The sequence below is a fragment of the Pinus tabuliformis genome, chromosome J (assembly GCF_031772625.1).
Source record: "Pinus tabuliformis cultivar Carrire ecotype Pingquan chromosome J, CPIR1, whole genome shotgun sequence".
Classification (NCBI taxonomy): Eukaryota; Viridiplantae; Streptophyta; class Pinopsida; order Pinales; family Pinaceae; genus Pinus; species Pinus tabuliformis.
In genome coordinates, this window is record NC_142295.1 from 899085692 (window position 1) to 899110219 (window position 24528).

The window sequence follows — 24528 nt, forward strand, 5'->3', positions numbered from 1 at the left end:
CACTTTTTTCATCACTTGGAACCTTGTTATCTTGTTGTTTAAACAAGGATATGCAATAATAGCTGATTAATACATTAACCCGATAAGAATCAAAGTGAAACCCAAATTGTCAGGCTTCAATACAGGAAATACATAAATATGTTTGAAATATGATAGTTATATGTCCACAGAGCGGCTATTATTGTTGTATGCTTCAAACTTGCTTACTGTTTTTAACACTACATATTGCATGAATCAAATCCTATTATAATGCGATTAATCATCCATTCGTTCTTGAAGATGATGTAGACGGATCGGAAAGCCTCTAGTCAAGTGAGAAACAGAAAAGTAGGAGATCTTATCATCCTCCATCTGCAAACATTAGGTACACGTAAAACACAATTTTAGCGCAGTCAACGAATATGACACTGTACATACAGAGCGTAAATAAGTTCATAAACCATGTTGCCACACTATTTTGTGTTGTTTTCTTTTCTTTTCTCCTAGAGGATGATATTAATTAGGAGCGATGCTTCAATAAAAATTGATGTCTTATTTCTTTTACCTGAATTTGGTGACGAAGTTATGAAGAAAGAGGGTCAGCTCAAGTTTTGCCTGCCCCCCCTCCAAAAGGTATAAAAGAGGGGTTCTTTGAGAGCTCATGCAATATAAAGTCCCAAAGATTACTAACAGAAAGATTAATAAGAGATTTGTGTTTCCACAGAACATGAAGTGAACGATTTCATGCTAATTATTACATTATTTTCGTGCTGCCGTTGTCAACGGTATGGGTCAAATGTGAGCGCAGAAGAATGATACTTATTGTCCAGATGCATGCTTTTCAGAAGCAGCATGACTGTCCACCCTCTTGGAATCACAAAGCCTCCTGAGAACACAAGTTTGTCATGATCCGAATGCTGAGGTAAATCGCGTGGCTGTATTGTAAACATTCTACCTTTTTCTATTAGATTTGCGCCCAAAAAATTAAAAGAAATGCTGGAATTGGAAGTATCAGTTAAGATTTTATACATTTCAAACCTTGCAGAAGAATTATATATGTAAAATTGTAAGCCTTACTATATACGTATATAATTGTAACTTTGAATAGAAGCATAAATAAAAAACAAGAAGAGTAAAAACATATTATTAAATGCCTTTAATTTTAATGTCTTCTTTTGCTTCTCTGAAAAGCGTTGAAGCGACGTTGGCGAGATGAAGTGTTTCATATATGACCTGGGAATTGAACAAATACATACACGATCAATCATGTCGACACTATATAATTATTTTTTATCAAAGATTAGTGTAACTACTCATCATTTTACTTTACTCTCTTCAGTTTCAAGGGCTCAAAAACTACACCTTAAACAATATAAATTTCAAAATTTAAGCTTCTGTGATATGTAAAGTAGCTTCAATATCTATCATATTAGATTTAAGATTTCCACTTTTTAGAATTTCCAAATTTAAAATTTGCTAGTTCATTATGAAGAAAGAGAATGAACTACACCACGAAATTCTAAACAGCAAATCCTAAATCTAATGTGATAAATCCTGAAGCTAGTTTACATCCAACAACACAAATAGGTAAAAGCTACTATAGATTTTTAAATGATCTACGATTCATTTATGTATATAAACATATGTCACAAAACTTGTAATTAAAAAAATAAAATAATGTTATTAGCCTATCACCCGAGCTTATCTAAATCACTGATTCGCCCGCAATCAGACAGACATGGACCATGTCAATCTCATTGCCTAATATTCGGCGAATCAACTAGATCAAACAGAAATCTTGAGCTTATCCAGATTGCTTATTCACCAAATATTCAGCAATCAGACCTACATAACCATATCCATCTGAATGCCCGATAAGGATGCCTGCCGTCCCCAAAGAGAAATCGTTTGGCTGGTCAACAAAGCAGTAATTAATTACGTTTGGTTGGTCAAGAAAGCAGTAATTAATTAATTAATTACATACACATTCTGTGAATTTTATTGACTGGTAGTCATCCCAAGTGAGCTTTTGGTTTCTTGGACTCCCCCTTCTCTTTAACAGAGCGCCATGCTCCTCCTGTGTGGTGCGTATTCCATCATCAGTGTAGTCAAGTGTTAATGTATCAATACCAAGATATGAAATGCTTTTATTTAGAATAGAGATTTGCATCATGTACCTACACACTGAGTACACACCTTCAGTTCGCGAAGTGCCTGGGGACAGTCTGTGAGAAATTTGATAGAAAATACCATCGCTGAGGCTGAGGTCTCGTGACCAGCGAAGAGCAGGAATAGTACTAAATCTGCTATAACTTCTTCTGAATGCAAGTCTTCTTTCAAGAGTTCTCCTAAGAAATCATTATGGACAGCTTCTGGATGCTGCCTTCTGTGCTTTATACCCTCATTAATCTTTTTTATCAGAAACTCTCTGGCCTGCAGCGATGCTAGCCATTACTCATCCCGTAAGAGCCAATCAAATTAGTAATCAGTAAAATAAAGGAGAAAAGCATTGAGGCTCTTGCGCGCGTTAATTCCTTTGGCGTACGAGGTACCCGCGATTCTAATGGGAACGGCAAGGAAAGCTCTAGAAAAAACGGCGAATGCCTTACCGATCTCTTCCGTCTCCTTGCACGGAGATAAGTCCAGCAATTGTTTTGCCATCAAATTCAGAACAAGCTGTAACAGATATCACATGTGATCAGACAAATCGACCAATCTAAACGGAAAACACTTAGTTCACCACCATTCTGATGATGCCAGTATTAAAAGGCAGGTTTCGTAGTTCAATTTTGTTTGATTTCGATAAATGCTTAATAAAATCCATAAAGAATGCTTAAACAGTGCATAGCTTCTCTAAGAGTTAATGAAATTGAAGAATGTTAATGAGGCTAATGACACCAGAATAGTATAAGGGGTTACATATTTAACTAACAAAACACTATACAATCAAGTTTTTTTCTATAATAGTTTTTTTGGTGTGAATAATGGTTAAAAAAAATTGGTTTTGTAAAGTTTTTTCATTACAAATAGCTAACAGATTATTTATCTATTTTCAAGTCTTCTAACTGACTACAAATGTCTTTATAGGCAAGACACTCCTTGATAAAATGCTATGAAAATGAACTGAAGAATGTTAATGAGGCGAATGACACCAAAATAGTATAAGAGGTTACATATTTAACTAACAAAACATTATACAATCAAGTTTTTTTCTATAATAATTTTTTTGGTGTGAATACTCGTTAGAAAAAATTGGTTTTGTAAAGGTTTTTTTTCACAAATAGCTAACAGCCTATCTATCTATTTTCAAGTCTTCTAACTGACTACAAATGTCTTTATAGGCAAGACACTCCGTGATAAAATGCTATTAAGTTTCAACTGCTCTTTCTTCTCAAAAAACATAAATTCTTTCTTCCCACTCTTTCTTGGGAACTACCCAACTGCTTGTATCTTTATAGGCAAGGCATTGCATGATAAAGTGCCATTAAGTTTCAAATAGGCAAGGCATTCCATGATAAAGTGCCATTAAGTTTCAACAACTCCATACTCATTAAAAAAAACATTAAGTTTCAACAATTCCTTACTCATTTAAAAAACACAAGTTCTTTCTTCTCACTCTTCATTGGAAACTACTCAACTCCTTGTTTAACATATAAGATGATGTGATCCCATCCTTAATTTTGCTATTAATAATATTAACCTTTCCCTTGAGTCACTCAAATAGGTCTTTAAAGAATTTTTAATTAATGCATAGCTTTTCTGAAATATAAAGATTGTGCTTACCTGATGGCAGTCCTCGTGAAGATGGATATCCCTCTTGGCTTGCCACTGGGCGAAGGTGGTGTGCATAAGGTTCTGTATGACCTCCATGAAGTGCAAACGCAGCTTCTCGAACCCCAGGAAATTTACGGCCATTCCGTGGAGCTTCTTCTGGAGATCTCCGTGCACCGAAAGCAAAGCGAATTTGCCGATGAGATTTCGAAAAGGTCTCGGATAATTGGATTGAAACAGCCTGCCTTCATTTTGCAAAATATGTTTGTTGAATTCTGGATCCACAGACACAATCATTCGAGATATTTCGAACAAATTTGATCTGAATATCTCGCCATACCTGCGTAATTTGCCTTCACATATATAATTCACATCTTGTATTTGATATTTGATAAAATACGCGCCAATGTTAAAATTAAGACAGTACCTCAGCTCTAGATGTTGAACGTTAAAATTAACATAGTACCTTAGCTCTCGATCTTGAATGAATCAGCGTGGTTGTGAACCCGAATTAATCGCTTGCATGAAGCCCAAAGATTCTCCAATCAATGGCCACCGTTTGGAATGGGGAGGCAAATTGTAGACTGTCCACGATTCTGTAGAGCTGAAGCAGTGTCATCGCCAGAACGAAACAGACGAAGCCCACCAGCCATGAATACGTAACACTAGTCTCCGCTATGATCCCCAATTCAATGCTTTCCTCGGAGGGCAACTATCCCCAATCTCTTACTAATTTGAATGCTTATCAATCAATCTATTGTTGCGCTCCCCATTAATGGCGGTGTTAATCCAACGCTCTCATTGTGTTTCGTGGCATGTGCTTAAATCTAGCGATGTGTTTGTTTACTGATATGTGCGGGTTTTAGTGTAACGGCAATTGTGACTCCAACAAGTGGTATCAGAGCCAAGGCCCAAGCTTGTTATGTAATGCAAAGTGATTTCTATCCTCCAGTGATTGTTTTATGTATTCCGCTGTTTCTGATTGAGTAATCTTGTTGTTTCTCCATTTGTTTGTCTCTGTGAATTATTCTTTGCTATTGTCGTCTAAGTCTCTGAGTATAAATCCGTTGTGTGTTATGTATGCTGTGATCTAACAACTGGTATCAGAGGTAAGGTTGAATATCCACTGTGCAAGCCACTTAGCACCTTATTACGTCTCACACTGTTGAAGGATCTGTCCAAGAAATAGCTGAGGAATGCTAGAACTAAAAGGCAGTTGCTGCAAGAAAAACAAGGTTGTGGAGATCCCTACATGTTGCTGGAGTTTGAAAAGTGGAGATCCGTGGAGATTAGAGTTGAAACGTGGTGTTCATGAGAAAATTTAATTGTAGCTATGAGCACTTCAACAACTACAAGGACTATGAAGTTTGATGATGTCAGCAGCAGTTTAATGAATGAGGAGTTGTGATGCAAGTCAATTGCGGAAAATGAGGGAGGAGAGGATCTAGCTCTAGCTGATCGTGGTAGGAGAATGGATCGAGGCTAGCAAGGGCGATCAAGATCGAGAGGTCGATCAAAATCAAGGAGAGGTAGGATCATCTGCTTTCATTGTGGCAAACCTGGGCACATGAAGAAAGAATGTCGATTCTGGAAGAAAGGACAAAATGATCAAAGACCGTCTAGTACAAATCATAAGTCATCCAGCACAAATGAAGGTGAGACTACTGCTGTAGCCATAGATGGTGATGTGTTGTTTACTGTTTCAGCATAGGATGCATGTGTATATACATCTAGTAGTAGCTTTGATTGGATCCTTGACTCTGGGGCATCTCACCATGTAATCCCATGCAAAGATAGTTTTGTTTCATATAATCCCAGTGATTATGGTAGAGTGCATTTGGGGAATAATCATTTTTGCAGTGTTGTTGGAGTGGGAGATGTCCAGATGAAGATGAAAGATGGACAATATATATTGTTGAAACAAGTTAGGCATGTACCAGAAATGCGCATGAGTTTAATCTCTATGGGACGATTGGATGATGAAGGTTATTCGACAAACTTTGGAAAAGGAGGCTGGAAAATTAGCAAAGGTGCACTGGTTGTGGCCAAAGGACCCAAGACAGGAACATTATACACATTGAAGACACTGATAGGAAAATCAGATTTGGCTGCTGTCACAAAAGAAGGAAATTCAATAGATTTGTGGCATAAGCGTTTGGGTCACATGAGCAAGAAGGGTTTAAAAATCCTTGTTGATAAAAATTTATTGCCAGGTTTGAAATCCTACAATCTTGATCTTTGTGAGCATTGTATATATGGTAGAAAAAGAAGGGTTTCATTCTTTAGAGGTGGCCATGACAGAAAGAAAAATGTGTTAGAATTGGTACACTCAGATGTGTTTGGGCCTGTTAACATCAAATCATTAGGAGGAGCATCATATTTTGTAACATTTATAGATGATGCATCCAGGAAGGTTTGGGCATATCCTATGAAAAATAAAAGTGAAGTTTTTGGAATATTTCAAAAATTCCATGTTGCTGTTGAAAGAGAGACTAACAAATTGCTGAAGTTTTTAAGAACAGGTAATGGTGGAGAATATTGCTCAAATGCATTTAAGGAATATTGTAACAGGTTGGCATAAAGCATGAGAAGACTCTGCCTGGTACTCCTCAACAGAATGGTGTTATAGAAAGGATTAATCACACCATTATGGAAAAGGTGTGAAGTATGTTGTCCAATTTCGGTTTGGAGAAGAATTTTTGGGCTGAAGCAGTCAGGACCACTTGCTACCTCATAAATAAATCTCCAACTACAACCTTGGATGGCGGTATCCCTGAAGAAGTTTGGACTGGTAAAAATTTGAATTATTCTCACTTGAAAATCTTTGGATGTGAAGCATTCGTACATATTCCCAAAGAAAATAGAACTAAGCTAGATGATAAATCTATGAAATGCATTTTTTTGGGATATGCGGATGAAGATTTTGGTTATCGTCTATGGGATCCAGTCAAACATAAAATTATTAGAAGCATGGATGTTATATTTAATGAGTCAGAAATGTTCAAGAGGACTGTAGGTGAGTTGGAGGTCAAGAAGGTTATTGACAGGTTTGAAGAGCAGCAGGAAAACATACCACCAATACAAGAAAATGAACAGCAAATTCAGGAGCATGAAGAACAACAAGTGGAAAATGATGAACAACAAGAAATCTTGCAGGAACCTTTATAGGAGATTCAACCTGATAATGCACCACCACAGTTGGTTCGCAGATCTTCTAGACCTCGTAAGCCTTCACAAAGGTATCCTCCTTCAAACTATATTTTGTTGACTGATGAAGGTGAACCTAATTGTTTTCAAGAAGCTTGTAAAGTCGAGCACAGTAAAGAATGGAAGAAAGCAATGGAAGAAGAAATGAACTCTTTGCAGGAAAATAAAACTTGGGAGTTGGTAAACCTCCCAAAAGGTAGAAAGGCTCTACAAAACAAATGGGTTTACAGGATTAAGCATGAAGGTGACAAAAAGAAGGAGAGGTATAAAGCAAGGCTGGTGGTGAAAGGTTTTGCCCAAAAAGAAGGTATTGACTTCACTGAAATTTTCTCACCTGTTGTTAAAATGTCATCCATTAGAGTCATTCTTGGTCTAGTTGCTGCTTTAGACCTAGAATGTGAACAATTAGATGTAAAAACTGCATTCCTTCATGGTGAATTGGAGGAAGAAATTTATATGGACCAGCCAGAAGGCTTCATAGAAAAAGGCAAAGAAGGCCTTGTTTTTAGGTTGAAGAAGAGTCTCTATGGGTTGAAACAGGCATGTCGACAATGGTACAAGAAATTTGATTCATTCATGTTGGAACATGGTTTTCAGAGGTTGGAAGCTGACCATTATGTTTATATCAAGAGGTATGATCAAGGAAAGTATATCATATTATTGTTATATATGGATGACATGTTGATTGTTGGGCATGATAAGAATAAGATCAATAGGTTGAATAAAGTTTTGGGTAACAAATTTGCAATGAAGGATTTGGGACCAGCACAACAGATATTGGGCATGCGGATTATGCGTGACAGGAAAAACAAAAAGTTGTGGTTGTCACAAGAAAAATATATCAAGAAGGTGCTTGACAGGTTTAATATGAAGGATGCCAAGCCAGTTGGTACACCTCTTGCAGCCCACTTCACGCTGAGTACTGAATTATGTCCTAGTAATGACAAAGAGAAAGAAGAAATGAGCAAGATTCCTTATGCTTTAGTAGTTGGCAGTTTGATGTATGCCATGGTATGCACACGACCAGACATTGCATATTCAGTGGGAGTAGTGAGTAGGTTCCTTGCCAATCCAGGAAAACAACATTGGCAAGTAGTAAAATGGATTTTGAGGTATCTCAAGGGTACTAGTCATTATTGTTTATGTTTTGGTCATGATGAGATGGTGCTTGAAGGATTTACAGATGCGGATATGGTTGGAGATATGGACACCAGAAAGTCCACTACAAGTTATTTGTATACATTTGCAGGTGCAACAATATCTTGGGTGTCAAGGCTACAAAGAATAGTAGCCCTCTCTACAACAGAAGCAGAGTACATCGCTACAACATAAGCTTGTAAAGAGATGTTGTGGATGCCGCAATTCCTATGAGAGATAGGAATAAAGCAAGACAAGTATGTGTTATATTGTGATAGCCATAGTGCCATTCACTTGGCGAAAAACCCAGCATTTCATTCAAAAACCAAGCACATTGACTTAAGGTACCATTGGATCCAGCATGTGTTGGAGGAAGAACAATTATCCTTGGAAAAGATCCATACAGATAAGAACCTTGCTAATATGCTCACTAAGATTCTACCACGAAATAAACATGAGTTATGTAGAGGCATGGTAGGACTCGGTGTGACTTGATGACTCTTATTTGGCTTCAAGTGGGAGAATGTTAAGTGTGAAGCCAAATTCACGCAAGATTCTAGATCCTTCTAGATAAGATCTTTCTAGATCTCCACACCACCATTAGTTTCTAGATCATTCTAGATCTCCATCTGAATCACATACAGGATTCTAGATCCTTCTTCTGCCTCTATAAATTTGTAATTTCTCTCGCTAAATAAAGCAAGCCAAGGCTCAAGCTTGTTATGTAATGTTAAGTTATTTCTATTCTCCAGTGATTCTTTTATCCATTCCGCTGTTTTTGATTGAGTAATCTTGTTGTTTCTCCATTTGTTTGTCTTTGTCAATTATTATCTGTTATTGCCGTCTATCTGAGTATGAATCCGTTGTGTGTTATGTATGCTCTAATCTAACATCTATGCTATGCCTCGATTATCCTTGGCTTAAATTGGTCCCAACTACCCCCTACGATTCTAAATTTTTTGTCCACTTCCGATGCCCCACTGCTTTCATTGGATTCCCTTTTTTGTTCTTGATAATTCATAACCAGTACACATTACCTTGTGATCTTGATGCCAATTTGAACTTTGAATAAGTACATGTTGCATGGTCTTGATGCCACTTTGACTAAGTACAAGTTACATAGTCTTGATACCAGTTTGATTGAGTACATGTTAAATGGGGTTAGTTGTTGATATTAATTTCACTATTGGTGAGGTTTCATTATATCTAATTCTATTGTTTATAGTTTTGTTGTGTTATAGTTTGTTTAAATTTAGATAAATGTACTTGAATTTTACTTCAGTAATCTATTGTTGATGCTATATAATATATATCTATCTATTTTCACTTTCAGTGCATCACTTCCCACCTCAGATTTTTTTCTGGGGAGAAAAAGTGTGAAAACCTTACATAATTGTGAAAAAATTGGAACTGGCGTACCTCGTGAGCGGAAAGAGCGCATACAACCTTTGACAATCATTTTATACAAAATCGATTTTATAAAGGTGCCATTGGTCATTTTTTTATTCCTTTGCTAAACGACAACGTAACGAATGTCAAAGTAACAAGGTGCATGGTGTTTGCTTTTAAGGTTCACGATCAAGGGTTATCTTTTAATGTTCACGATTAAGGGTGTTCCTTATTTTAATGACTTTTCTTTTTTGAATGAGTCTTTTTTAATTATAAAAGTTCCATGTTAGTGCGGTTTTTTGGATTTTCTAGTGACGGAATCTAAAGGAAAAATTTCAGGTGAAAGTTTGACTTTTGTTATTTAAATTAGTTTTTTGACTATATATATGGATTTAGCACCCTCGAAAACCCCAAGGCACTTCTATTGTGCATCGGTAACTGATCAAGTTTGTGATTTCAATAAATTTCTACGAGATTTTGTTGCGCTTCCTGTTAATGGCGGTGTTGATTCAACGCTCCCGTGTGTTTCGTGGATCCGTTAACTCTAGCGATGTGTCTGTTTACTAACACCTACAGGTTTTGGTGTAATGGCAATCGTGTCTCTAACAAGTGGTATCAGAGCCAAAGGTCGCGAGTTCGAAACACACCTGGCTCGCGTTGAGGGGGGAGATTGTTGTGCTCCTCGTTAGGTGTTGATCCAACGCTCCTGTGTGTTTCGTGGATCCATTAACTCTAGCGATGTGTCTGTTTACTAACACCTGCACCTGCGGGTTTTGGTGTAATGGCAATCATGTCTCCAACAGATTTTAGAGAAATTAGACCAGAAAAACTTACTGGAAATTTAATGCGTAAATTTAACCACTAAATTACTTATTTTATATTTTGAGTAAGATGTTTGAGATCCCTTTTTATTGTATTTTATAATTTTTTATATTTATTTATTTAGTTTGAAAAACTAATTTAATATTTTCAAATATATATCAATATAATTTATGATTGTGATGTAATTCATATTTTTTATATTCATTTTTAAAGATGTATAACTATTTTTTTCATTGGTTAAATAATTATATTTTATTTTTAATCATTTTTCTTTGATTTTTTATATTTTTTTAATATTTTAAAATATATATCATTAATATCATGGGATCCTCCATTATAAAAAATAAATTGCTAATAGAAAAATATTAATTTTTTAAATTAATAAATAAAATTTATAAAATACAATATGCTAAAAATATTTAAATTTTTATCTAAAATATAAATATTAAAAAAATGTTAAAATATAGAATTGTTTCAATTTTCTAGTGACTTCCATTTCTTTAGTTTCTTTAGTTGGTTAGTGACTTAGAAGAGAGCACGCTAAAGTCAATGCTAGAGAGGGAATTGATTGTAATCAATCACTTTTATAATATTAGAATAATTCAATTATAAGATGAAAGAAAAGTAATAGTATAAGGAAAAAAATATTTTCAAATTTTTATTTATTTTAAATTTTAAAATGAAATTAATATTATATATTTTACTTGAATTTATTTTTTATATTTTTTTCTGGTTAAGGTGAAGAACAATGTTAGGGCAAGCTCACCACACAACCATCTCACATAAAATTTATGAGGGGTGGAGTGGCCATCCTCCCACATACATATTGATGTGAACTCTTCTTATTCAAGTTATGCATATATCAAGATTTTATTTTGAAGTTAGCTCCAAATACATAACACTCCTAATGTGAGTTATATGTTGTAAATTAGTCCCTACCCTGGTGCAGGTGGGATTTCCTCTACAACCTTGTGGCATCAAGGGGCTTTTGTACACTAATTCACTTCCCTTCTCTGATATTTTCCTTGTATTTTTTCTAGAATTGGCCATGCATGCTCAAGACAATTGAGTTGTAGTGGTTTGGATCTATCCACAATTTGCATTAGGAAATTACTATTGCTCAACTGAGCATTTAAGGAGAGAGTGTAATGGTAATTTACTGGGCACAGGTGGTTGTGTTGTTGAATTTCTTCTTAAGATATTGTGGCTTCCTTTGCAGCTAGGTTTTCCTATAGTTGTGGATTCTACACCATATTTCGTCATCCACCATTTGAAGGTTGGGTCATCACGGGTTGTGCTATTTGGGATACTCACTGTGACTCTTAGCTTTGTTCATTTTTCCTTTGCCCATATCTTTGCTGGTTGTAGCTCAGATTGGTATTCTATAGTTGTTGGATTTTGGATTTGAGAATTATGGTGGGATGTGGTTCAATCTATTGTCATGTTAGATGTTTTCTTCCTCCTCTTTTTCCTCTCTTTCTTCTCTCCCTTCTCTTTCTATTCAAGCCTCCTTCCTATTCTTGCCTTTTCATTTTGTTGGATATCCTCTACCTTTGCTTCTCTTCCCTTGGAATTATGATCCCCAATATTTTCACACGGCATTCCTTTTTTTCAAGGTGCATGCCTCGGAAGCACATGCATAACCACCAAGGAGATGGTTGGGGGGGAGGACAGAGGGGTGCCATGGACCTAAGGGATAGAAATTAAGCCCATAAATAGGCTCAGGAGGATGCAACCATGTACCAATCTTGTCCCCTCTGATGTTTGCAGTGAGATCCCTCATATTAATTCCATTTTTATTGATGATTTTCAAAATTTATCTAACTCTAACATCCTTGAGAAGGTATCCCATCAGGTTCCTCACCCTGATGACACTAGAGGAAGGTTGAAAAGGTGTCTCAACTCTATTACTCTTCATTAGTAGTGATGAAGGAGAACCAAGAGGAGGAGTATGGCATATTTTCTACCTTGAATGATATCAATTGTCCCTAGCAATTCCAACGATCATGCTTAGAGACTTTGAATGCTCATAATTGACATGGAGACCCATCTCTTGTGTGAGGTAAAACTTCCATCTCTAGGCTCTAGTGCTAAAGATCCTTCTCTAGTGACTTATTGGGACACTTGATTTTCTACTATATACCTCAACGACATTTCTCTTTACAGTTTCATAGTTGATAGACATTTTTCCTTATAGTAAATGTTTTTGTCTTAGTATGACTTTCTCCTCTTATTTCTTTTATGGGAAATTGTTACCACCTATAATAATCTAAGAAATAACATGAACAATTGATAATTATATTTTGATGTTTTGAGGTAATACAAATTTAAATTAATATATATATATATATATATATATATATATATATATATAATTTTAAATTTGTATTAATAATATTTTATATTTAATTTAAAATAATTTATTTGTAATATTTATTATTATTACAAATTTATATTTTATGAGTATATTTTATGTCATTTTATATAAATACATATTATTTTAAAATATATTAATATATAAATATTAATGTATAAAAAGTGAGTGGATTTTTAATAAGAAAAATATATTGTTTATATTTTCAGGAGAAATCACATAGAGAACAGAGGGTCTATGTGATTTCTCTGGAAAATATAAACATTATATCATGACTCAGAGAAGCATAAAATCTGAGAAGAAAATTATATATAAATATTATTAATGTTACACTATAATGAATTGATGAAATAATTTTTTTAGGAATTTGAAAATATACTTTCAAGCAAGATTGTGATTTCTTGCTATTAAATTACAATTTTAGATACATAAATAGATTCATCACTCAATTATTTAATTAAACTAAACAATTATATATATATATATAAATAATTAAAATCTTTTTATTATTTATTATAACTAATTTGATATAAAATAATATTTAATAATATAAAATTCAGTCTACTTCTTTCTCTTTAAACATATGAATATATTTTACTATAAAATTCACAATACAAATATCTACGTTTATTATATTATAAAATTGAAAACATAAATATTTGAATTCCTTCATCTAAGTATCGAAATATTACAAATATATTTGCATTCCAAAAAAATATTACAAACATTTTGTCTAGTTACATGAAGTAGTAGATCCATATCAGTTAAAAAAAAGAAAAGACCTTGGTAGATTTAGATATTTTTTCTTAATTACCTTATAACTAGCTTTATCACCCTTGTTTCAAACATGTTTCCAACTTCTCTTTTTTTTATCTTTTTTTTCACTTCATTTTTATTTTTTTATTCGGAGCATTTTCTTTATCTTGCTCATTGTCATGATTTCTCTCCTTACCTTGAGTAGCCTCATTTGCAGTTTTTTCTTCTTCAATCTTCTTGCCTCTATCTCTACTTCTTTTTTCTCAATTTTTTTGGACAATTTTTCCTTCTACATCATTTCTCTCTTGCTCCACTATTTTCTTTTGTTTTGTTCCTTCACTTCAAGCTTGGCTTCTATTTTGGTGTTGTTTCTTTCACCTCTTTCTCTTACTTCTCCTCCTTGTCCACCTTATTTTCCTTAATCCTTGTTTATTTAAAGTCTTGTTCACCTTATTCTTATGTGATTTTTCCACCATTGTTGAGCGAAAGCAAGTTGAGTGGGGTCCTTAGGAGAGTCCGTTTAAATCTGAACCTCCATTTTGTGTTGGAATTATGTTATTTCTTATCCTAAAGCAAAAGCAGGTTGAGTGGGGTCCTTAGGAGAGTATGTTTAAATCAGAACCTCCATTATGTGTTGGAATTATGTTATTTCTTATCCTGAAGCAAAAGCAAGTTGAGTGGGGTCCTTAGTAGAGTCTGTTTAAATCAGAACTTGCATTATGTGTTGGAATTATGTTATTTCTTATCCTAAAAGGGACACAAGTAGACTAGAAATCTCCTTTCTCCTTTTGAGTAACAAGTAACTAAAAATTTCCTTTCTCGTTTTGAGTAACAAGTAATTAGAAATCTCATTTCTCAATTTTAGGTAATTTATTAGAAAAAACTAAACAAATATATGCTAAAGTCTCATTTTCAATTTTAAGTAAGATGTTTAAAATATTTTTATTTTTATTTTTATATTTATTTGAAAATCTAATTAAAAAAACAATTAATTTTTTCAAATATATCAATATAATTTATGATTGTCATGTAATTCATATGATTTTTTATAGTTATTTTAATATTATATATATATATATATATATATATATATATTTATTTGTTTTAAAATAAATTTTTAAAAATATTTAGAATTTACCTGTAAAATATAAATATTAAAAGAATATTAAAATGCAGAAGTGTTTCAAAATATAAAGCAATAATGGGAAAATGATCATTCTCGTTATCCCTTATAATAAATTTGGCTAATAACAAAATATTAAAATTTTAAATTAATAAACCTTTAAAAATATTTAAAATTTATATGTAAAATATAAATATTAAAATGTAGAAGTGTTTCAATTTAACTAGTTGTTTTCATCTCCTTCGTTTATTAGTGACTTGGTAGTTGTTTTCATCTCCTTCGTTTAGTAGTGACTTGGAAGAAGGCAGGGTAATATCAATGCTATAAAGGGAATTGATTGCAATCAATCACTACTTTATATTACAGAAAAAATTAAATTATAAAACTAGAAAAAACTAAATATTATATTAATGTACAAAGGGAATTTTTTTTTTCCAAATTTTGATTTATTTTATATTTTAAAATTGAATTAATATTATGTATCTTATTAAGGTCTAAGAAACAAAATAACATTATTCTATTCTGCTAGTGTTTTGTGTTTGGCAGAAGTTATAGTAGTTTGTAGAAGTTGGCAAGTGGTTGCAGTGATTTTTGCCAAATCTAAGCCACAGAACCATGTGAGATGTCATCATCCTCTATTCTAGTCACTTCATCAGCAACCCCACGACAGGGGGAGGGTTTTTATCAAGCCCACGAGTTGTGGATGTGATGTGTGACGAGTTGGGTGAGCGCTCTCGGTTAAACATGACGAGTCGTGTGAGAGACGAGTCGACGGGTGCAATGAGTCGGCAAGCGGGCGCGTTGGTTGCGATGTTTCATTGCGACGATTGGATTAGTTGGAGGAGAGCGATGAGTTGGGGTGGTCGGTTAAAGTCACTCGGGGCACAAGTGCGACGAGCCAATGAAGGAGTCGAAAAACCGAAAGTTGAGAATTTGGCTAAGTATGACAACTTTGCAAAGGCAAACTTATATCGTGCGAAGTTGGGCATGTGGTCCCGGTGGGGCGACGGTGTAGGCGAGTAAGCGGTGGTCTGGCTGAAGCACCAAGACGGGACAAATAGAAACGCGGAGTTTGGCTGAGCGAGCCGCAGGTTGGGTAGGCGACCGGCGAAGGGCGCGTTGCATGACGGGCGAACCAGCGAGTCATGTAAGGCGGTCGACCCGCGAGAGGGCACATTGTACGCTGACGAGTTGGGCTGAATGAGTGGTCTACGGTCCGGTGGTGACACGTCAGCGGGCAAGTATGCGGTTAGAACTACGGGCGGGCTAACTATAACCGGATAGGCACACAATAGTGCAGGTGAGTGATGCAGTAGAGCAGGGCGAGGGCACACAAAGTGTGGGCAAGCGCTGAACGAAGGGCCGAGTAGCGAGTGAGCGTCAAGCGGGTGACACGCCGTGGGCAGGTCTGAATGAACAGGCAAGTTTTCTGAACACGATGGGCAGTAGACCAGTTGCCACGACAAGCGGTGTGGAGGGAAACCTGGGGGTGGGTACCTTTGCCCGACGATTTGGGCGACCCGACCCGGTGAGGGTGGGCGCTCGTGAACGAAGGTTCAGGTAGGCTGCACGGTGCAGGCCGAAGCTGTATATTTTGGCAGATTTTCTGAGAAAGAAATTGGGGTTCCTCTCTAAGGACTGTAATTGTATATTTTGAAGAATTATCATTATTATTGTGGGCAAACTCATATTCAGTGAGTTGCCCCTCCTGTTAAATATTATATCTGTTGTGCCTATGTCTAAAATGATAATGATGATAAAAGATGTTTAATTGAATGTTTCCGCTGTGTTATGAATGTTAATACTTAGAAAGTGAAAAATAAACTAAGTATGGAATGTTAGACGTAGTCCACACTTGAAAGTATTGTTGAAAAGAAATCGGGTGGTGCCGAACCTCCTATGAGCGGTTGAAAGACTATCGTCAGGATAGGGGCGTGACAGTTTTCCTCCCAACGCCATACAGTTAATGAATCAAATAATGGAACGAGAGGAGCCTATAGCTCAGCCACTGGAGGAAAGGAAAATCAAATAATGGAACGAGAGGAGCTTCTAGCCAAGCCACTGGAGGAAAGGAAAATGAAGAGTCACCTATAATAAGGGATTTGTGGCAAGCAAGAAACTAAGTGTGTTTCTTGCAAAAAACCACCCAAAATAAGAAAATTGTGATTCCAAACAACCGTTTAGAAAAGACCTGACAATTCATGAAATTTCATGTCCTCATTTGTAAAATCACGGGAATCTGACTCAAAGAACAAGAAATTATTCAATCGATCCAACACAAAATGGAACCCCAATGGTCCAATCAAGCTTAGGTTAAGAGAATAAGGTTTTTTTATAGTGCTTTTCATAGATCTAACAAACTGGAAAAGGTTATTTGATAACACGCCCTATTTCATGAACAATATTCTTTTTTTAATGAGAAGTATGTTATAATTCGAAGAACGAGCACGGCCCCAGTATGGGTGTGTTTCCTCATTTCCAAAAGACTTCTAGAAACTCGATATTTTAAAAGAAATTGGTAATTTTATAGGAAAATTTATGAAGATCTTGAATATTACAAAGAGAAGGAGACATGCACGCTACCTCGGATTTGTGCCCATGTGAACATTTCACAACCCTTGCTAAAATCAATTGACTTGAAATATAATGACACAATTTGGACCTAGCCTTTGGATTATGAACATGTGTTGTTCAAATTTCGTTGATGCCATGAAAATGTCCATTTCTTCGGAGATTGTCCATTCATAGTAGCGTAAGCGAAAAAGTTAAAAGAGAAGAAAGACGAAGAATACTTTCAATCAATTGACCCGAGAAGGGGTAGAATAGCTAGAGAAAAATAAACTGGATAGGGTAATAAGTCGGCTCAAACTTCTACGGCCATGTCTCGACCGAATGGATCTCAAGGTCAACCCTAGAAGACCCCAGATACCAATATGTTTTCCATTCTAGAAAACATGGATAAAATTTATAATGTAGAAAGCTCGGAAAAACAATTGGAGTATTTTTCGGATTCTGAAGAATCCATTAGAGTGTTTGAGGAAAGTGAGGGTGGTCCGAGCCATTAAGTGCTGGAATCTTTGCTACCCAAGCCGTGTCATAAGCAGAGGGAGTCGTTTCCCCATCGCCCATACCTCTAAATATACTCTTAATCTCATATATTAATATATCGAAACGCTTCTCGTCCATTTCTGCCTGCTAAAATTAATTCAGGTCAACCAAAATATTTTAGAAAAGCATCTGCTTGAGATTCTTACAAGTTGAAGTATCAACCACTAAGAATACCAACCTTGTCAGACGACATTATTGCATTAATAATATCATCCTTCGTACAGTGATGTGTGGTTTGACAGTAAGTCACATGGGCGAAGCCCGGGGAGACCGAAGTTCAAATCTCATTGAGTACAATGACCTGCTGTGGTGGTGGCTAGAGGGGCGGATTCCCCTTTCCCGTGAGTTTGCTCTTGCTAAAATCATAAGAACTTAGTATACCCGACTTGCAGATGGTTGGTTATGCTCTTGGTGTTATAGTGGCAGCTATGAGGTTTGACCCTGGGTCTCCCATAGATTAGGCCCCGTGAGCCTGCTCTTGCTAAAATCATAGGAACTTAGTATACCCGACTCGCAGGTGGTTGGTTATGCTCTTGGTGTTATAGTGGCATAGATTAGGCCCCGTGAGCCTGCTCTTGCTAAAATCATAGGAACTTAGTATACCCGACTTGTAGGGGGTTGGTTATACTCTTGGTGTTATAGTGGCACCTATGAGGTTTGATCCTGGGTCTACCATAAATTAAACCTGGCAGTTACGGATGTGGTTAAAAAAAATATCATCTTTCCAAAATCCGGGAGGGAATTCCTATGTCGCTAGTGTACGAGCAGAAAGCTATTTTGAAGGTATCCAAAAAAAATAGTGAAATTCGTCACTTGGCACGATGTTGAAAATATTTAAATTATTTTGTACACAATGCACCAACATCAGCGTACCCGTCTTTTTATGAGAGTGATTGGAAAGGTAAGTCTTCGCCAACACAAGCAATGATCTTGCTTGAACCACCTGCATAATAAAAAATAGTAAGAAGTCGAATTGAAATATTTAACGCGAATAAAGTACAAATAAACTAAACATTATGTGCGAATAAAATACAAATAAACATAACCGTTACATCACAATTTCCTGGACGTTGACGTTAGTTTAATATCTGCATCTATCTCTGTATCTCCCCTACTACATTTATGTATCGGCTTCAAGGCGGATTGGGCTTCGGATGCTTAAATTTGTCTTTTGTGGGTCAATAGACATTTCATTGACCTGTCGTTGGGAAGGATTGAATATTTGTATCTGTGTTTTGTCCCTCACAAGATTCGATGTCATCGGATTTCGTTGACCTTCAATGTGATCACATTTCATTAACTTTTCGTTGCCATCGGGAAACTCTCTACCCGAAGTTTTTAATTTTTTGGAGGTAAGAAAATTTATAATAATTTAGTGGTTTAATTTTATAATTTAATTGTCAAATCAGCAATAAAGATAATAATATTTAGTTGTTATTTATTAATGTAATAATTCATTCAAAAATAATTCAATTTGAATTTCTTATTAAATATTATAATATAAGTTTTGAAATAAATTTTACAGTTTTTCAAATTTTAAAATAATAATCATCAATTATTTATCTCCATATAAATTATATATATATATATATATATATTACCAATTTATATACCCAATATCAATGGTCAGGGCACTTGTCCTTTTAAACTATTTTCACAAACAATCCATATATTTGGACATTAAATTTTCAAGTTCAAAATGTTTTCACCTATCTTACCCCATATCAATGGGCTTGGCACTTTTGTTTTTAAACTATTTTCACAAGAAATCCATATATTTGGACATTAAATTTACAAGTTCAAATTGTTTTCACATTTCATTGTTAACCGTTTCCAAATATTTATATTCATGGTTAAATATTAAAAAAACATATAATTTTGTTGTTTCAAATCTTAGCTCGAAAATTGTCAATGTCACAATTAATTTAAGACATTATTAAACATGTGTAATATGCACCATTGTTGTTTAGTAACTACTTTTTATAACATTATTAAACATGTGTATTATGCAACATTGTTGTTTAATAACTGCTTCTTATAGGCAAACTATCTTAATAAGAGCTTTTTATACAAAAAAATAAAAAAATAAAAAATTAAATTAAACAAATATAATTGAGTAAAATTATTACTCATTTATTTTTTTTAATGATAACAATTGAACAATAAAAATTAGTAATAATTACTTAAAATTTATAACTTCTTTAATATAAGTGAATATTAAATTGATAAAATTTATAATAGAGAGATTATCACCTAACAATTAGTAATTAATATCTATACAATTAATTGCAATATATATATATATATATATATATAATATATATAAAATTAAATAAAATTAAAAAGTTACGATAAGCTAATGCCATAATTACATGAGTTTCTAACCAGGTAGAATAGAAAAAAAAAAAATTAATTCAATGAAAATGGAAAGTTCATATACTCACTCTCCCACTTCCACTATAAATAAAGTTGTTTCTGTCTTACTTGGACTTTTCAAAATAGTGCATTTCTTTTGGGAAGAAAATTAATTCAATAAAAATGAAAAGTTTATATAATGATTCTCCCACTTCCACTAAAAGTAAAGTTGATTTTGTCTTACTTGAACTTTTCAAAGTAATATATTTTTTTTTGAAGGGAACATTTGTTTGGATAATTTAAAAAAAAACTCTCAAAATTACAATGATATTGCTAAGTTTTTTTTATAAAATAAAATTCTACTTTAAATTTTTACAATTTAATATGTAAATTATATAAAAACTTACTATACTATTACATTTTACGGTTAAAATTAGAATGGAAACATTACCAAAATCTAAATTCTAAATCTGGAATGTAGAGTCATGTTTATCAAATAAAAGAAAACTCATGACCCTTTAACCTTTGCATTGTTGCCAGCGTCTCGTTTAAAAAAATTTAAATTTCAGTAAGCAGTCATGAATGGTGACTTACAAACTTGATATTTTGACATGATTAGGAGAATTACTTTCATTGTTTAATTATTTTTTATTGAATTTAAATTCCAACTTGTTTCTCCATTCACACACTTATTTTTTGACTTTGAATTCCAATTTGTTTCTCCATTCACACACTTTGATAAGATGTTTAGGAGACCTGAGACCTTATAAAAATGAGAGTTAAATGCTTATTTGATTTATAAATCGGTTATGCATGTCACTTTTCCAATTTGCTAATAAAGTTGATGCCATGAATATTACTTTTCCAATTTGCCAATAAAGTATGCCATGAATATTACTGGAAAGTTTATATTGGTAGAACACCCTAATCATCAAAGTCAAATCATTAACCTGTTATTAAAAAGCACTTAATTTTACAAAAATAAAAACAACAACCAATACTATTTCCAAATCTCATTCTTATGCGTATATTTAACTATGAAGGTATTATTCAAATATCAGAGATGTTTTTCATGCCATTAAAATAATATTGAAAAGTTATTAATTTTGTTTATCAATTATTTACTTTATTTTATAAGGTTGATTTAACTAAAAGGTATTATTCAAATATCAGAGATTTTTTTTCATGTCATTAAAATAATATTGAAAAATTATTAACTTTGTTTATCATCTATTTACTTTTGTTTATCATCTATTTACCTTATTTTATAAGGCTGATTTGATGAATGTATTAAAATTTCATAAATATTGAGACATGACATGATGTGTGTACTACTATGACATTTGGTGATATATAATTTTTATTTTTTATTTTTTTAATAAATTTAATTTCTTACAAATTCTGTTTATAACTCCATAAAACTAGTTTTTTTTGTCTATATGAATTAATGAAAAAATAGAAATTTAAATTTTCAAATTTTATTTTTAATTTGCAAAATATTCAGTTTAATATTTGTTTTTTTTTTCAAAAACTTTAATAAACATTATAAAATTTATTTTAAATTTTCAAAACTAATTGAAAATCAAGCATTTTGACTAAAATTTATTACAATATAACATGCCTATGCGCTGGTATAATAACCTACAACATTATTAAAAGGTGATAACATTGAAGAATTCAATGTTTTGGTTCATCAACACATCACATTTCAGTTTTGTCAATAATAGTGGACACAGTCCGTGTTGCTAAGGGCTATCAATATTTTTGGAGCTATAGCTCCATGAATGCATTGGGGTAGTATATGCCAACCCTTAGATTTAGGCAAGTACAAAATATAAGGGTTGGCATATAATGCCCCAGTGCATTAATGGAGTTATAGCTCCAAAAATATTAGTTGTCGTTGATAAGATTAATGGTGATTTGGAACTGTGTCAGATCATCATCCACTGACACCCTTTGATGATGACTCCAAATGGAGATACTAGGTACAATGGGTAGAGTTATAAAATTTGAAAAGGGGAGGACTTAGGGACTGTTTAGTTTAAGAAGAATATAGGGTGGTTGGTTGGAAACAAATCATATATTAGGTAGAGTTATAAAATGTGAAAAGGGAGGAATTGGGACTATTTATTTTCAGAAGGATATAGGGTGGTTGGTTGGAAACAACTTAGGATTCGCAGTGATAGGTGAATGGAGCTCGACATGTGTTCTTGTTTGATGCAGGAAATCAAGTGCAATTACAGATGAAGCGCAAATGAAATGGGTGTGAGGCAAGAAGATCAACCAAGATCATAATTAGTGTTTTATTATCGTCATGATATATCTTCCCTGCTATTCTGCGGTTTTGGGGCTTAAGAACTTTTGATTTTTCGGGTTCACTATATTTTGGGTAACAAAATCTAAAGCATATGGTAGGTGTTGTGAGTTTAAGATAAGGGTCAGGTTTTATGGTTGTATATGCATTATCTTTATCTTTATCATTATATCTTTTGCATAATTAGGGTTTCACTTCTAGAAACATGGCTACAGGGTTGGTACTAAAGGGCGTTGATACCTTAGCAAGTATAGGTTCCTCTTTTATATGAGAGACATTGTATAGGAGGAAAATTTCTAAATCATATTTCCCACTTCCTAAGCCCAAGGTTTCTGACAAACCTTAGCACAATAGTGCAGATGGGGCTTGGGGTTTCTCATAACCCCCAATATGGGGTTTGGGCTAGTTAGGGGTAGGTATCTGGGAGTCCCAACCAAAATAGGCAAGTGTTCCTTTCAAAGACACGAGGGACATTGGTGAGGAACAAAAGGTTCCGTAAAGCTATAAAAACCCATAAAGTGAAGCACACACTCACCGTGGGAAGAGATGTTGACATGAGAAGGGTTACTAGTCTGATGTCTAGAGTATTGGTGGCTAAATTATTTTACATGGCTCATAGCAAGGCACAAATCCAAAATTTAGTAACACAACATTAGAAACCTTTGATCAGCTATACCCCTAGTGTCAGTCTCCTTGCTGAATAACTAACTCCATTTCCATTTTTAGGACAAAGGAGACCTAGACGTGATTTACAAGAAGCATTGGGTTATTGGTCATGGTTACCATTGGCTACAAGGATGGCATGAGAGTTTAAATCCATTTTTGGAGAAACCCAACTCTCAAAACATTTGGGTTAAGATGCTTGGTTTTCCTTGGATATCTAGACTCGACAGATCATTATTAAGCTAGCCAACAAATTCGAAAGGTTTGTGTATTTTGATGATGTGTCTTTGGTTTCTTTTGACAAAAGGGTCCTATGTTTCTTGTTGGAGTTGGATGTTTCCTATGGACTTTCAGTTGAGTTGGAGATTATTCTAGGGGAAATGTTTTTCAGTCAATGGTTAGACTACTGGAATGTTTTGTTTATATCCCTATGATGCCATCAACCGGGTCAACTTAAAGCGACATGTTGTTCTAAGATTAGTAAGTGCTCCAAGTACTGGGTTGCTCTTAAACCTGGACTATGCCATGTTTCTCTAAGTGGTTTAGAATATTTGACTAGTTTTAATGAGATGGGGCTTAAAATCCCTAGTCTGGGGGAGAGGATATCTATTTTTCCTTAGTGTGGAGTAGTTCAGTCTATTAGTTTTCAGGACCAATAGGTCTACTGCAATGGGGGGGTTAGTCATTCACTTGTAGTGGCTTCTAATATGTTAGTAGATGATGTGGGTGCCCTTAATATGCTCTCTAAGGGAAATTTTACTGAGGAGATATTGGTTAACAAGGCTTGAGGTACTATACATGTTGTGGATGAGGTGTTTGTGTCTCTGGCCATTGTATCCTCTTGCCCCGGTTTTGTGGAGGGGGGACTCCCTCAATCATCTTGTGTTGTTGGGTCTATAGACTTAAAGAGGATCCTATCGTTAGTATGTTAGGTGAACTTGCTCATTCTAGTGACCTCTCTTTTGATGGTTCTCATCCATTTACTGGGCATGCTTCTTTGGTGGCCCCTTCTACCATAGTAACATGAAAAATTTCCTACTCTGAGTAGGAATCCCTCTCTTCCTACTAAACAGTTTCACCCTCGCGACTATGTTATTTCTCAAAACCCTCTTTTAAGAACTTCTGGCACCCCTTATACTTCTTTGTTTACCTCCGGTCTTTTCAATCATTCTAACTTTTTTTAGCACCTCAAAAATGTGTCATGAACACCCTCTTCCCTCTGTACAACCTCTTCCTCCCCTGAATCCTCAACATTCTTTTTACCTTGAGAAGGGGGTCTCTTCTATATCTGGTTCGTACTCCTTTAACCCCTTGACCCCAAGAGGTTGCAATCTAAAGAGGGATCTTTAAGGAGGTCACAAATACTTATGTTAACCATAGGGAACTTAGAGTGGAGAATCCCTCTAATGAGTGTTCATAATGATCATGATTTCCCATAACATCTAGGGAGTTGGGTGCCCTTCCAATAAAAATGCTCTTCATAGACTAGTTGGTCTCCACAAACCCTTTGTGATATTTATTCAAGAAACT

General features: G+C 34.5%; 1 pseudogene; it reads right to left on the reverse strand.

Moving 5' to 3' along the window:
- Positions 1-255: 255 nt before the first annotated feature.
- The window catches only part of LOC149229588 (cytochrome P450 720B2-like), a 44100-nt pseudogene continuing 19827 nt past the window's right edge, over positions 256-24528 (reverse strand).